Raw genomic sequence first — 15,243 nt, 5'->3', positions numbered from 1 at the left:
CTTTAGGCTGTTTTATGTTGTAATATTTATTTTTTCAACCGTTGCAATGGAATGTTGTTTTTCCATTACTAATTGAGTATGTCTTTTGTGTTTCAAGATTAGCTTTGCATTGGATTAGCTAAGCGAATGTGAAGCAGAGAAGAGGTTCCAAGATTGAATTGTCATTTGCAAATTGGGAGGGTTTGTTAAATACTTTGTTGAATATGACCGAGGAGAAATACAATCTGACATTTTTGTTAAATCATTTATGTTGTAGTTATTTAAAAGCAATGTAGAAGTTTGTTATTGAAGTAACCCATGTTATTATACGACAGCTCTTATCGTATAGAACAAATGAATTGGAATGTTTATTCCTTCAATTGTTTTTTTACTTTTTTTGACAAAGAATGTAAGAAATTTTAAAGATATTCCATGCCTTCATTATGTCGCTGTCGTATGTTTACAGAGTGTTGTTTATTGTGAAATTTGATTCCAGGAAGGCGAGATTATGAGTAGTGGGCATGTGATGCTTGGGGAGGATATTGAAGCTGTAAATGGTATGTCAGTTTGTGTACAATTTTGTTATTTTGATATGCACATGGTATACATACAAGTTTATTATCTAGCATAAGTATCGTGTAAACAATCTGTTTATATGACATTGAGCTACCAGGGTTAAAAATTCCAAAGCATAGTACAGATTGAATTAAGAAATGGGTAACAAAGAAATTGTTTTTTTCTTAATTGTTTCATATTTATGAAGAATTCAACTTAGTTTTATTTTCTGGTGGGTGTAACTTACGTGGAATCCTGAATAGGGCACTTATTTTGGTCAATGTGAGAGGAAGCTGCATATTCAACCTCACTACCTCCACAACCCTTTCGGTTGGTCCGCTCTGTGTGTAAATTGTAATGACTCCCTTGAGGTTATAACTCTGGACACTCACTACTGCCTGGTTGTAATTTTCCTGAGCTACCTGGATCCAGCTTCCATTGTCACCGCCCGCTTATACATTCTCTCAACCATTTCTTTTCTTATAGTTCGAATGCTCCAACTCCAATTCTTTCTCTTGCAACTTCTTGCAGAGTAATCCAATTGTTTGCATCATCTCTCTCACTCACTAACTAAATTGCATTTTTCGTTAGTTCATCTTCAAGATTATCAGTAGATACTTGAGCAAGTTCTGGGCCCAAATGTGTGTTGTCAGTACAATAGCTAAGGTTACATCATATTAGAAGTGTCGGTGTTAAATTCTTCTTTTCGAGGACACTTCTAGGGCACACTAAAAAAGTAGTACCTTCGGCCGCAACTTTCCTAGCTTCATGCAATCCATCAAAACTTATTCACTTATGAATCCATTCCTTTCTCTTTTTTCCCCTCATAATTTAACTTAACCAACTAACAGTAATCAATCTATGAATAAGCAAGTCGATATTTACAAGTCATTGAAGCCAAATATGATCCACGTGAAGTTCCCTTACTGCCCAAAAGATTCCCTACATAGATACCATGCATATCAACAAGTGATCGATAGCCTAAGCCTGAAACTCCAAAGAAGTCGATGACCCCATTCTACCCGAGGCTTACTTGGATATCTCTGGTATGTCATAATTCTTATGCCATCAGGAGTTTGTTGTTCTGAGATATTGAAATGTGTATATCTTCTTAATATTTCTGGTTGGCACGTTTTCTTATTTTAGCCTGATGTTTATATGTGGTTATCAAGTGCCTAACACATCACGTCTGAAATAGTCAACTATTTTTCTTATTAATTGGTTTTGAGCTGAAATTTTGGTTCGCTTACAAAATCTGGCTCACACAGACCATTTTAGTTCGTGGACAATGTCGTCGACCATTTTGTTGTCTTTATACTATTTGGCGTTTTCAATACCTACTCTATGTCTGCAAGTTCTTCTCTCACTAACGCACACCCGATAACGCAAGATATTTGTTAAATAATTAAAACCATTTGCTTAGCTATGCTTATAACAGAATGTACACGCATTTGTTCGTCAGTTCAGATTTGTTTGCTTCTGATTTGCAATGTCGGCTTCCTATGTTACAGTCACTAAAAGATTTGTTAATTAGCTTGCCATATTTACCCGGTATAGTTTTATAGGCTGATCAAAATATATGTTTGAAGTTGGAGAAACACTTTGTTTAAGATAATGTGTTCAAGGTGATCGATAATGTGTAATGACAAATAATTTCAGTTGTGAAGCCCTCCTCTTTCAGGCAGGTAATTTCTCTCTCTGCTGTCGTGCTCTGTAATTGTCCGTTTACTTTCATTGTTTTATTGGATACTGAACTAAGAATGACAGAAAATTGGAAGTGTCTTTCTTTCATTCGCTTTTTGTTCTCATCAAATTCTCTATTCAATCTGCAATTGATTTATTTTTGGAAATAGGTTGTATTCTACAATCTCCTCATTGAAATTCGTCTCAAAGCCTGAACCCTGAAGTCATTATTTTTCTCAGGTAGTATCTCTTTAAATCAAATCTCACCTCTCTCTTTTGCAATTCATCTCAATCCATCGCTGGAAGGTATTCTCACAAGTAAGTAATCTCCTCTTATGTGTTTTGTTTTCACCTGAAAGTCCACACCACAATCAAATCTATATTGAATTACTGATTAAGCTATTCTTCATTGAACTCAGGATGACAAATCTTTTGTTGCAAGAATTCTTGAATAAATTGAAAACGTCCAGGTATGAAATGTCTAATGCTTTTTTGTGGATATAATTTGTGTTCTCCTTCTTTTGTGTGAAGGTGTTTCAAATATGCTCCCATTGTTGAGAAAGCAATCATATTCATTGCTTATTTTTGTTAAATGCTATTGTATAGTTATGTGATGTTTTAATGGGTAAATATTCTCTGCGAATATTTATCTTCATATTAGACGGTATTATCTATTCTAATTAGGTATATATGGTATGATTAATATTGTAGATTTTTTGTCATTTTTCTTCATGTCCCTTCTATGGGACATTTTTTAACAGGATCATAGGATCGAGAACCCGGTCAAATATTTTACTATCAAAATTTTAGCTTTAATTTTATTGAGAGGAAGAATTAGGTTATGGTAATGGCGGTGGCAACTCTCTTGAAGGAGAGGTGGTAAAGTTTGTATCATCACTATAGGTAGTCTGCTGAATTTTTTTTTTCCTTTTAATTAAAATTTTAGTATTATGGTATTGGTCAACTGAACATGTCGGAACCATACACTATCTGCTGAATAGTTTTTTTTAAAAGAAATGTGATAATATTCTTCCTCTAGGGACAATATGATGTTGTTGATATTATTTGATATTTGCGAGTGTAGAAACACGTGTTCATAACTTCAGTACTACCTATTTTTATCGTGCACTGATTTACAATCCATAAGCATAGGGAGCAGTTTCTGCCATGGGTATTGTATAAATGCATTTGCGCAATATAAGGAGATCATAGTATTTTAATCAAGATTCAACGGTTAGTACAGAAAGTCCGTAGCCTTCTACAGGTATGCAATTGTGCCTTTAGGTATGACTTTATAGTTTGATCTTAATATTATTCCTTTCACAATCTCCTCATTGAAATTCGTCTTAAAGCCTGAACCCTGAAGTCATTATTTTTCTCAGGTAGTATCTCTTTAAATCAAATCTCACCTCTCTCTTTTGCAATTCATCTCAATCCATCGCTGGAAGGTATTCTCACAAGTTAGTAATCTCCTCTTATGTGTTTTGTTTTCACCTGAAAGTCCACACCACAATCAAATCTATATTGAATAACTGATTAAGCTATTCTTCATTGAACTCAGGATGACAAATCTTTTGTTGCAAGAATTCTTGAATAAATTGAAAACGTCCAGGTATGAAATGTCTAATGCTTTTTTGTGGATATAATTTGTGTTCTCCCTTCTTTTTGTGTGAAGGTGTTCAAATATGCTCCCACTGTTGAGAAAGCAATCATATTCATTGCTTATTTTTGTTAAATGCTATTGTATAGTTATGTGATGTTTTAATGGGTAAATATTCTCTGCGAATATTTATCTTCATATTGGACGGTATTATCTATTCTAATTAGGTATATATGGCGTATGATTAATATTGTAGATTTTTTTTGTCATTTTTCTTCATGTCCCTTCTATCGGACATTTTTAACAGGATCATAGACTGAGAACCAGTCAAATATTTTACTATCAAAATTTTAGCTTTAATTTTATTGAGATGAAGAATTAGGTTATGGTAATGGCAGGTGGCAACTCTCTCTTGAAGGAGAGGTGGTAAAGTTTGTATCATCACTATAGATAGTCTGCTGAATTTTTTTTTCCCTTTTAATTAAAATTTTAGTATTATGGTATTGGTCAACTGAACATGTCGGAACCATACACTATCTGCTGAATAGTTTTTTTTAAAAGAAATGTGATAATATTCTTCCTCTAGGGACAATTATGATGTTGTTGATATTATTTGATATTTTTGAAAGTGTAGAAACACGTGTTCATAACTTCAATACTACTGTTTTTATTATGCACCGATTTACAATCCATAATCATAGGGAGCCATTTCTGCCATGGGTATTGTATAAATGCATTTTGCTAATATAAGGAGATCATAGTATTTTAATCAAGATTCAACGGTTAGTATAGAAAGTCCGTAGCCTTCTACAGGTATGCAATTGTGCCTTTAGGTATGACTTTATAGTTTGATCTTAATATTATTCCTTTCACATTTTCGTGTAGGCAGTTTTCATGTTTTATTTTTCTTTTTTTTGAATAATTGTAGGATAAGCAGCCCCCACCCACTCATTAATTAATATCTTATCTTCCATTAATGATATGATATTATTCAAATTGCTCGAAGTTTTACTGCCCACCCTATCATGAACTCTTTATTATATTAGAAATTTTGATATGTTGTTTTCGGTTCGTTTACTCATGCCAAATATGGACTTATATTTGAGTATTATGCGTATGCTACTACTACATTAGCTCATGCACTCCTTAGCCTTACTTGAAGAGGGAGGGCTTATGCATCAAAGCCATGGCCAAAGGAACTGCACAATGGTGGGAAGATGGACTCACTCATTTTAGATTTTTGAACTAAATATAAAAGAGTGAAGTCTAACAAAGCTTCCTTTTAATTCTCCTTGGAACTTGATATATATTTTTAACACTATGTAACACATAACCTATTTGCTATTAATACAAGTATCCTTTTTAATTTTTATCTTATATAAGCTTCCTGTTTATTATTAGTTTAGACAGGGCTGATAATGTAAAGTGGTATTAAGGTTCACGTCAATTCGTCACACACGGAGAACTCAAAAGTGAAGCCGTTAGATGTCGAATTTTAAAACCCGCCAAAAGACCACCCAGAAAAGGCCACAGTTAACTGTTGAAATATCTTACACGTATCTAGGTCTCATTTCTCAATTTCTCTTCCTGGGCAATCATTGGATTTTAATTATGACTATGAGGCCTGATCTTATATTGTTGGTGACTTTGGTCAATTAAGTCTATCCTTCGATATAATTGATTTGAGTTTTATGGTTGAACTTTCAAAATTGTTTCGGATTTTTGTCATTATAAACAATAGAAATAACATATTTGAACCAAATTTGGTAAAACTACTTTTAATTATAATTATTAGCGATTCAACTTTATATCAATATGGACAAAACTAATTTTTTTAGTTTCTTATACAACTATGATTTTGTCGTAGTATACTCAATTTGCATTCTTTTTTGATACTCTTAGCTCTACAATTGTCTATAGCTCAAAACAATAGAAATAACATATTTGGACCAGATTCGGTTAAACTACTTTGAATTATATTTATTCATGATTCAACTTTATATCAATATAGAAAACACTAATTTTTAGTTTCTTATACAACCAAGTGATTTTTGTGCGTAGTATACTCAATTTGCATTCTTGCTTTGATACTCTTAAGCTCTACAATTGTCTATAGCTTCATTTCATGATTCAAAGAGTTGGAGTGGTTGATTCAGAATTGCATTGTCGACAAAATTAGTGGCTGATTTGAATCACAACAAACTCATAGAGGTATCATATTTCAATATTTTATTGTACAACTTGCAACATAAGAGCATAAACAATCAATCTATAATAGAATTGTTGTAGTGATGATAAATGTACAATATCTAAATGGATGTTTGGTTAGTTACTTCCTTTCTTAGGGGGTTTGAAGTATTAACGGATAAGACATCTTAATTTGTTGATTGGCAAGTACAAGTTCAGTGGACAAATTTACATGAAACTTGCCAAGGAAGCCAAGGTTTGTGTACACAAAATTCTAATTATTTTATGCTTTAGAATTTTTTTTACTTCAAAATGTTGTTAGTTGTCACTAGCTTACTCGGGCTTAATGGATAATTTGTGAATTATATTAAACTTCGTATAGTTGAAATTGAATGAAGCAACAAACTAAGTACGCCTATTTTTCTATTGGAATTAAATCATGTTGTTTGACTATTTGATGCAATTCAATCCAGTTCTCAATGCAGCGAGCTTTCTTCTTATTTATATCAAAAACCAAAACAAGAACAAAGCAAAATTGAAAAGCTGAGGTGGTGTTCTTTATGGTGATGTCATACTTACGGCATAACCATAAAAGCATAATGAATTGAAATTACTACTAATTTATCGGATATCTCGAGGATTTGGGTTCCGTTGTCGGTTAAATCTCTTCTTTGGGTAAGCATTGTATGAAGAGTAAGGTGGAATAGTAGGAAGAATAGTAATGCGTTAGAAGTGATGGGTTCTTGCTTCTTTTTTTTTTCCTCGAGCTTTGTACTTTAGTGGTAGTTTACGACTCCATGCTTTATTAGGTAGATATATTGGTTCTTTGGTAGACATGTTCCTGCCCACTTAATGGAGTTTTTTTTTTTTTAAACAGGGCGTTTTCATTTTTTCTCTCATTTTATGGTTGGTAGTTTGACCAACTCAAACCAGTGGCGCCAGAGGTCAAGAGGATGAACCAAGCTTTTACCGACTCAAATCAAGAAGTACACTTAATGGAAGTTATTGAAATGAGTTTAGTAATGAATTGTAGATATTTCAGTAGAAGGTTTGGTTGTAAAGCCTGTAAAATTTCCCTCGGATGCATCAGTCTTCTCGAACATATGTTGGTATTCTGCTTGATATCATTCAGAGGCCATATAGCAAGGTAAAGTTATTTTTTGTTCAAATCTTCTGATTTGTTTTATTACCACATATATCTTCTTTCATTAGCTTCTACATGTCATGAGCCTTTTATAGTTATAAGTTTGATGGAATTGTTTTGTCCCATTCAACAGTAGTTGTAGTGATCACCGTCTAGAGCACAAGTGATATGCATTTCTTCTAATGGGTATGTCTCCTCATTTACTTTGAAATTTATTGGATTTGGTTGTTCCAATATTTCTTTTCCTCGGCTGTTTTTTTCTTTTCTTATTGCGAGCATTGCATCATGGGAGTAGCAAGATAAGCAATTTGGGTAGATTTGATTGGATCACGGTGCCAATTTACACTTCCAATTAATGCATAGGGTGCAAGGTCAAATGCAGAGCCATCTCATCTTGCTCCCATCTTTTTTTTTATTTCAAACTGATATAGATAGAGTATGACATGGATGTTCAACTTATAAGATGAAAACTGCAAGCCGGAAGCTTTATGTGATAGATGTACTTCAAAGTAATATGTTAATAAATGTGTTGATTCAATGTCTTGACAAATTTATTTGATGGCAACATCAGGAACTTTTCTTTTGAATTTCTATGGATTTAGTGAGACTTTCAATTTTGGACATGCATATCACTGTATAAAGTTTTTAATTGTCGCTTCTTTAAGTTGTATCAAAACTTCGCCATAGTAATTGTAATTTTAGTCATACTAATTGCTAAATATTTTGGTCCCAATGACTTCTTCTTTTGTCATAATAATCTATGTTGAATTGCTAATCACATAGTTTAGAATTGCTAGCTTGATGTCTTTGTCGTGTCTAGCCCATCTTTGCCAGTTCTTGAAGAGATGAATTGCATATTTGCATGCAAATCAAAACCATAAAGACATCCGTGATTTAAGACTAGGGAGTGCATTTTGAGAGTGATATATCAACTTAACAAAACAGCTCGTTTTTACACTTCCTTGGTGCTGGGATTCATTTTGAGGGGATAAATCGAGGGTCACCATCTTTGCCCGTGGATTGGGAATTAATTAGAGTTTTAATTGTAGAATTAGCGAAAAAAAAACCCGCCGTTTCTCCAAACTTCCGTCTCCCTCTCAATTCTCCACTTTCGTCTCCCGCTACCATCTTAATTGTGAAGTTAAATAAAAAAAAAATCCCTTCGTTTTTGGTGTTGATAAATCAAGGGTCGAGGGACACGGTTAAATCAAGGGTTTGGGAATTCTGAAAACTTTAACAAAGAGAAATGCCTTAGTTTCTCCTTTTGTTCTCTCTCTCCACCACCCCCACGGTTCCTCTTCCTCTCAAAATATCGGTTTTACTCCTTTTCCCTCTTAACTCACATATCCCAAAGGGTTCCTCTACAATCAAATTCTTTTTTTCTTCTCTCTTCTCTCTTACTTTTTTTAGGCTTGGCTCAAGGAGATCTGTCTAAACACCTGAAATCAAACCATTTTTCAAACTCGATGCATTTCCAATTGCATCATTTTCTCGCTTTAATGTATTGGATTCATGGTTTCCGTTTCAGTGCCATTTTGGAGTGGAACTTTTATATAACAGGTAATTATTTCCATTATTTATTATTTTAAATTGTGTGATTAGTTCCATTTTAAAATATATTTTCTATTTTGTTTTTCGAGTGTCTTTCCCGATTGCTTTTACAATTTGATGTTAGTATTGCTTACTTAAATCATTGTTCTCGGGGATCTTTATCACAAGAAATATACCCACTACTTGGTATCGTGTTTCTTTCTCTTTTGTGGATATGTATGCCCTTTGTTCGATCAAAATTATTTTTAATTGTTCAAGACTTTCAATAGTCATGTTTAAACCTTCGAGGATTATTGGTTTCAACTTATGGCATGATTGGTTATTAAATGGTTCGTGTTTCTTCTTTAGTTATTGTTATCTTCGATGGCGTATATTGTTTGTTTGCTTTGGGGTTTGAATTTGGTATCATAATGCTTGAATGTTACTATCGTTAGACATGGTTCTTGTTTGTAAAGCAACAATGTGTTTAACGGGCTGTTTCCTTACTCGCGGCTGGGATTCGATATCAAGGGTATAAATTGAGGGCCACGGTTATGCCATGTGTATTAGGAATTAATTAAATGTCTTAATAACCCTTTGTAGTGCAAACCCTTGGTTCTCACTTTTCGCCATTAAGGGCAGTTATTCCTCCCCGGCGGTGGATTAGATATTAATTACCAGTCTTAACCATTATGGAAACGAACAAAGAGAAATCTTTTGGTCTTCACAATCGACAAAGAGAAATAAACCCCCGTTCCCTTCAAAACCCTTAGTTCTCTCTCACCAATGAAGGGTTGCTCTCCTCTTTTCAATATTCCCTATGACCAAATAAGAAAAATAAAAATAAAAGAAGAAAGAATCATCGTATATTTGCATCCATCACTCCGTCGATTAGCAAGTTGCTAATTTTGATATCAGGTACGTTTCTTTTTTTTTCCCAATTCTCTCGGCCAATCAATTTTCAAGGTCAATTACAACTCTTTTATTCCATTTTCTAAATCAAAATTTTTTCTTCAATGAACCAGTTCTCATGATAAAACAAAGAGATTGAGAGGAAAAGGAAGGAAGAGTTGAGTTGGTAATTCTCTTACCGAACTGAATTTCCTATTTATGATAATTTATGTCAATACTTTTCCTTTTTTTTTTTTTTTTTCCCATTTGAACAACGTAAGTTATAGATATTGGTTCATAAAGTGTCAGATATTGATTTTATTAATGATATTAAGGTATAAACAGTTGGATCCTTCTATGAGTGGAACTGTGGAAGAGGTGAGGAGCCTGTTTTTTGTGACAAAGAAGGTGAGAAACATTCTGTTCAGTATTTAATTTTTATGATTAGAATGGTTGTAAGTTGTAGCACATGCATCTGATAAATTATTGCTCTAGGAAAACACATTGAAGGAGGAGGTCTTAAAGTTACCAAAAGGGGAAGCAAAGCCCAAGGTATTTTCAGACACGATATGTCTTGCTTTCATATCTTATGTTCAACTGTATGAAGTGATTGCCAGTTTTTGTTCATGGGATTTTTGGTTGTGGGTTTACTTTGCTCTTTTTGATTACTCTCTTAAAGTTGTGCTTCCTATTTTATGATAAACTTCTTATTTCAGTGTCTATAGTATATTAGAGTAGTACTATCTATCGCACATGTATGCTTATGCCATCTTAATCATGGTCAATTTGGCCCTTCATTAAATGCCTCTTGATGGAATACATGCCAACTTTTCTAAAGGTTGTTGTTTCCACACTTCAGCACGGAGGTCCTTCTTCCGGTTTTGCATTTGGCATTTGGAATTGCAAGATCATCTTTGGCTTTACACTAAAGGTTAGATGACTACTTTTGTTTAGTTTTTCACGGGCCTTTCCAAAATGAGAATGTTTTATCTCAATTCAGTGAAGTAAACATGCCTTGAAGAATTACAATGTAGCAGTCTAAAAAATGATATCACTGCGATTAGATGAGGTCGAGATGTAATAACAGTGGGGATTTACCTTAGGAGCCTCGCATGAATATGGACTATGAGGGACAACATGATCGGGGTTTGTTACACACTACTATAAGAGATTGGTGGAAGGGAAGGGAATTTACATCTTTTTGTTGATTGATGGCCGATGAAACAACTGCAAAATTTGGGTTCAAACCTACTCATTAGATGGACCACTCGTTCAGTGGGACTTTGCTCAAGTGATGATCAAGCTTTTCGAGCCTTCAAGTCGACAAGGCCATCGAGTCAAATCAGACTCAATTGCTCTATGGTTTCCCGAAGAAGGCTGTGAGAAGGCGACTTTACGCTCGAAGTTCATGTCTATCTTGTTAGTTCTTTTATTTTGCTCTCTAAGCATGTAATGTAGAAGGAATTTTGATGTATTTGTTTCCCTTAGTTTCAACAGGGAAAGCTCATTGTATTACTGTTTCCATACAACCGGGACCGAGTTTTTGTTCTTCAGTGATTTGCAATAAGATAGGAACTAAGTTGGCAACTTGGCACACTTTGGATATATACATCAACTGTGCTATTTTTTTTTCCTCATTATCTCATTCGGATATTCTTTTATAGATTCCTTGATGATTAATGCCTAATATCGATTTGTTAGGTTAAGTTATATATATAAATTAGCTTAATTAAACCACGAGACACACACACACACAATTTGTTGTTTATTATTATTATTATTATTTAAGTCCACCCCATTGAGCTTGATGCGGTGAAAAAGTTTTTAGCAGATTAAGTTGCATTGGAAATTGAGAGAGTATCGATCATCTTGCAAATGCACCTATTTGAACTACTTACATATGAATGTAAGAAGACCAATCCAACCACTACCTTTTTTAAACTTTCTTGAATTCTTATTCGTTCTTTTTTAATCTGGTGAACATTGTCTTCCAAATTTGTTTTAGATGATTGTAAGTAGCATCGTGTAATGCATGAGCATTGTTACATTATTATAATTTCAGGCGATCAAACCACTAATGATGGTTAGGGGTTAGCCAACCATGTGAACTCTGGAGTCATTGTGTTAGTAAACAATAAACATCAATACATGCAGAATATATGAATTCTAAAAATTGATGTGATATAATTCATTTTCCAACATCACACAAATAAAGAATTCTAGCATCACATACGTAGTTCTAACGAATTATTTTTCTATTAGATAAATGCATGTACAATTTTATATCACACACTATTGACGATGTCTCTTTATGAAATCCGTGCCGAAGGCACGGGCATTAACTAGTATATATAACAAGGGAGGGAAGTTTTATGACCTACGGCTGGGATTCAATATGAGCGGGTATAAATCGAGGGACCTTTGTTAAATTACGTGTTGGAGTTTGATGGTAATTAAGACTTCCCATTAATTTACCAAATCAAATAATAGTAATTAAGATTTCTATTTATTAAATCAATAAATAATGATAGTTAAAATTTGTTATTAATTAAGCAAATCAATAAATAATGGTTTAATTGGTAATTAAAACTTTTCATTAATTTATTAAATCAATAAATAATGATAGTTAAATTTTTTTTATTAATTTTGCAAATCAATAAATAATGGTTTAATTAGGTAATTAAAAAAAATTCCAATAATATCAAATTAATTAATGCTTTTAGCAATATTTCAAAAATTAAAATAAAGAACTCAGTTCAATCAAAATTTTCAAATTTTTTTTTTTATTATCAAAGTTGATATTCTCTATTCCATTCTTTAGACCTATTTCAATCCTTACTTCTTATTCAAAATATCGTCTTAGATTCACATGTCTATATTGATAAGCTTTGTTTTGATACTTGTTTCTTTTTGGTTACCAGATTTCAAATGGAGTTTGTAAATTTAATTCGTTGTTTTTTCAATTGTCAAGAAGAAGGCTTAATCATTTTACTGAATCACTTTCAATTCATTGATTTTACTTCAATTAGATTTTCAGATTCAGTTTCTTAATTGGTTAGATTTGCCAATTGTTTTTTTCTTGTTGAGCTCAATCTCTGGTTTTGGTTTTGGTAATTGAAGGAGTGATGATTTTATGAAGGAGACATTATTGGTTTGATTATTCTGGTTATATCAAGTTCAAACAGATCTCAAAATCACTTTCAGTTCGAAAATTTATCGGAAGTGTTTTGATTATTGAAATCAAATGGGTCCCTTTCTCATTGACAAATTAACTCAATATAGTTAAGTTCTTCCTGCTTCCCACTTCTACATCATCCATCTCAACTATCCTATCCGCTTCTTCAGGGCCCATCCATACTAGTGAGTTAGTTCTGCCGAGGTCTATCTATCCATCTATACTCGATTCCTTAAAAGAATTCCCGCCCTACCATGATTTACCCGTCCCAAAATAAGGAAATGTCGTCGGTGGTGAACACGAAAAGCAGGAGTGGCCCACCAGTAATGGAATGAACCACCCGAATTCTACGCTTGCGCTTGGTCGACCAATCCTGGGATCCGAAAGCAGCTCTACCCCCTATCCCTGTTGTACAAGTCTAGTTCGAAAACGATAGAGAAACTGGACGAAGAACTGCCCGAGGCCCACCTATTGCTCCTGTTCGGCACCACTAACGGAAGAAGAACAAAGCCCCGAACCTAGCCCCCCTATCTCTTAAGGGGCCGGCATCAACGAATGAAGGTACAATCTCTGGTTCCAAGTCCGAGTCACCTCTTCTCCAACCGGGAATACGTCTGGCTTCATAGAGCTGATGCCATGCCCTACCCTGCGGGCTCGCAGCCATTCATTCAAGTAGGTAGGGTCAAAACCAACCCGGGGAAACTCATCTTTCTTTCAAAAAGTCTTGATCTTTCGGTGGGTTGAGTTCGATTCATACATGGTACCAAAGCAGAGTCTGACTTAGAGAACGGTCAATTACGACTACGACTTATAGACGTTGACAACCGTGTATCCGCGTTGATAAGGCGCTTTTTGCCCAGCTGCTACTCTTCTCTTGGCAGAGTTTGCACATATCTCACACAGAAAGCGATCAGATCAAGGGTCGAACTCTTTCTTCTGAAGGTGCAGATGGAGGCTTATTGGGAAGAGGAAGCAAGGGCGCGCATCTGCTATTCTATTCGTTGACCAGCGTCCAGTCGGTCGAAACGGAAGAAGAGTATCAAAGTCTACAAGGTGGATAAGGCGGCTTGTTGGGCATTTCTCGGATAAGAGGCTACGTCAAAGGCACAAATTATCTACCTATACCTTGGAAGGTGTCAAGATACGCGAACAGCTCAGTTTCAACTATATAACAAATACAAAAAGGGTGTAGTTTAGGAGTCAAGAGTACTTTGGACTCGTCACATGACGATGATTCTGCTTACGAATATGAGTATACTATCTGCTTACCTTTAAAATCTGAAGAATCCTCTAGCTTCCTCCCCTCCGTCAAGGCTATGGGCGGAAGCGTGGGTAGGCTGCTTAACGACCACGGAAGCAAGATAATATGTCCGTCCTGGTTCTCCGCTGATGAGAAATGCAAATCTTTATCTGCACGAAGCGGCAAAGCAGCAAAGCGCCAGAGATAGCCCCGCCTGAAACGCACTCACTTCCCCAAAGGGAAATTTTTAGAATCTCTTTTTATATTTATGAAGGGTTAAAATATCTTTTTAAAGGGAAGAGTTTCGTCCCCTGCTAGTACCCTGCTTGTTCATTCGGAGGCCACGCTCGGTGTGTGTGATCTAGTGCTTGTCCTATGCTATTTGAATTGGAAGACCTGGAATCGAGGAGCTTCGGACCCATACTATCGAGGGGCTTTCGGACCCATACTTTAGCTACCCTATAGCGGCTTCTTTGCCAGGTACTGCGCTTAGAAATCCACTTTTCGGGAATAATATGGCTGTAGTTTGAGCGGGCTCAGACTTGTTAAGATCATACTCACTACGCTGCCTATCTGAAAGCTGAACCTCACTTACTCCTTTCGGCGGTGATCTGATCCTTAATTATTAATAAGTATAGATCTTTTACTCCGTCCCATGATAGGTCTCTTTTTCGCTCTCGTTCCTTGAATCTCTCGTGGCATACAACAACCTAACTCTCTTCAGTTCAGCCATATATTATACCTAGTAGGGAGGTCGGTCTTCCTCCACTTTTAACCCAGCAGAACCCTAGGATCTTTCTGATCTGATTGGAGGCGAGGATGAGGATCGGGAATATACTTTCCTTTTGTTGGGGGAGAGGATCTACTCACTGATCGGGTTCACGCTGGGACGCACTAATGAGGAAAATGCACCAATGCCAATCATTGATTTTTATACGAAAAGCTATTTGGTGGAGCATATCACTCCAAGCTGTCAGCGGATTAATATTATTATTTAATAATCTAAGAATGATACTAAAACTTATACAACACATTTAGGACAGTATCGAATATTGTTTCTCCCCGTAGAGGGATTCAAAGCTATTAGTGCCACCTGCTGCTGGAACATAAACAGCTGGTGGTCAAGTGAAGGAAGGTATAGTCAAGGTCCGCGGAAGGATCAACTTCAGCATCAAAAGCAGAAGCATCCACTGAAGCAGATGTCGAAGATGAAGAAGATGCAAGTTCAACAAGATCCGATCTTGAGCAGCAGAGCAAGC

General features: G+C 35.1%; 1 long non-coding RNA gene across 2 annotated transcripts; it reads left to right on the top strand.

The window, feature by feature from the left end:
* The first annotated feature begins 1,282 nt into the window (after nt 1-1,282).
* On the top strand, nt 1,283-10,700 carry LOC147499614 (uncharacterized). 2 transcript variants are annotated; one of them, XR_015195959.1, is made up of 16 exons: nt 1,283-1,580; nt 2,100-2,219; nt 2,458-2,535; nt 2,637-2,687; nt 3,370-3,481; nt 3,600-3,677; nt 3,779-3,829; nt 4,519-4,630; nt 5,934-6,028; nt 6,882-7,151; nt 7,282-7,334; nt 9,704-9,756; nt 9,905-9,977; nt 10,065-10,121; nt 10,429-10,500; nt 10,634-10,700. It is a non-coding gene; the product is annotated as an uncharacterized LOC147499614 (long non-coding RNA). The 2 variants fall into 2 exon arrangements; XR_015195960.1 differs by lacking the exons at nt 1,283-1,580; nt 3,600-3,677; nt 3,779-3,829; nt 4,519-4,630 and having other exon boundaries at nt 1,871-2,535.
* The last annotated feature ends 4,543 nt before the right edge of the window (nt 10,701-15,243 follow it).

This window comes from Coptis chinensis, chromosome 5, assembly GCF_015680905.1.
Source record: "Coptis chinensis isolate HL-2020 chromosome 5, ASM1568090v1, whole genome shotgun sequence".
Classification (NCBI taxonomy): domain Eukaryota; kingdom Viridiplantae; phylum Streptophyta; class Magnoliopsida; order Ranunculales; family Ranunculaceae; genus Coptis; species Coptis chinensis.
Note: the sequence above shows the minus strand (reverse complement) of the source record. Positions and strands in the feature narration are given on the sequence as shown.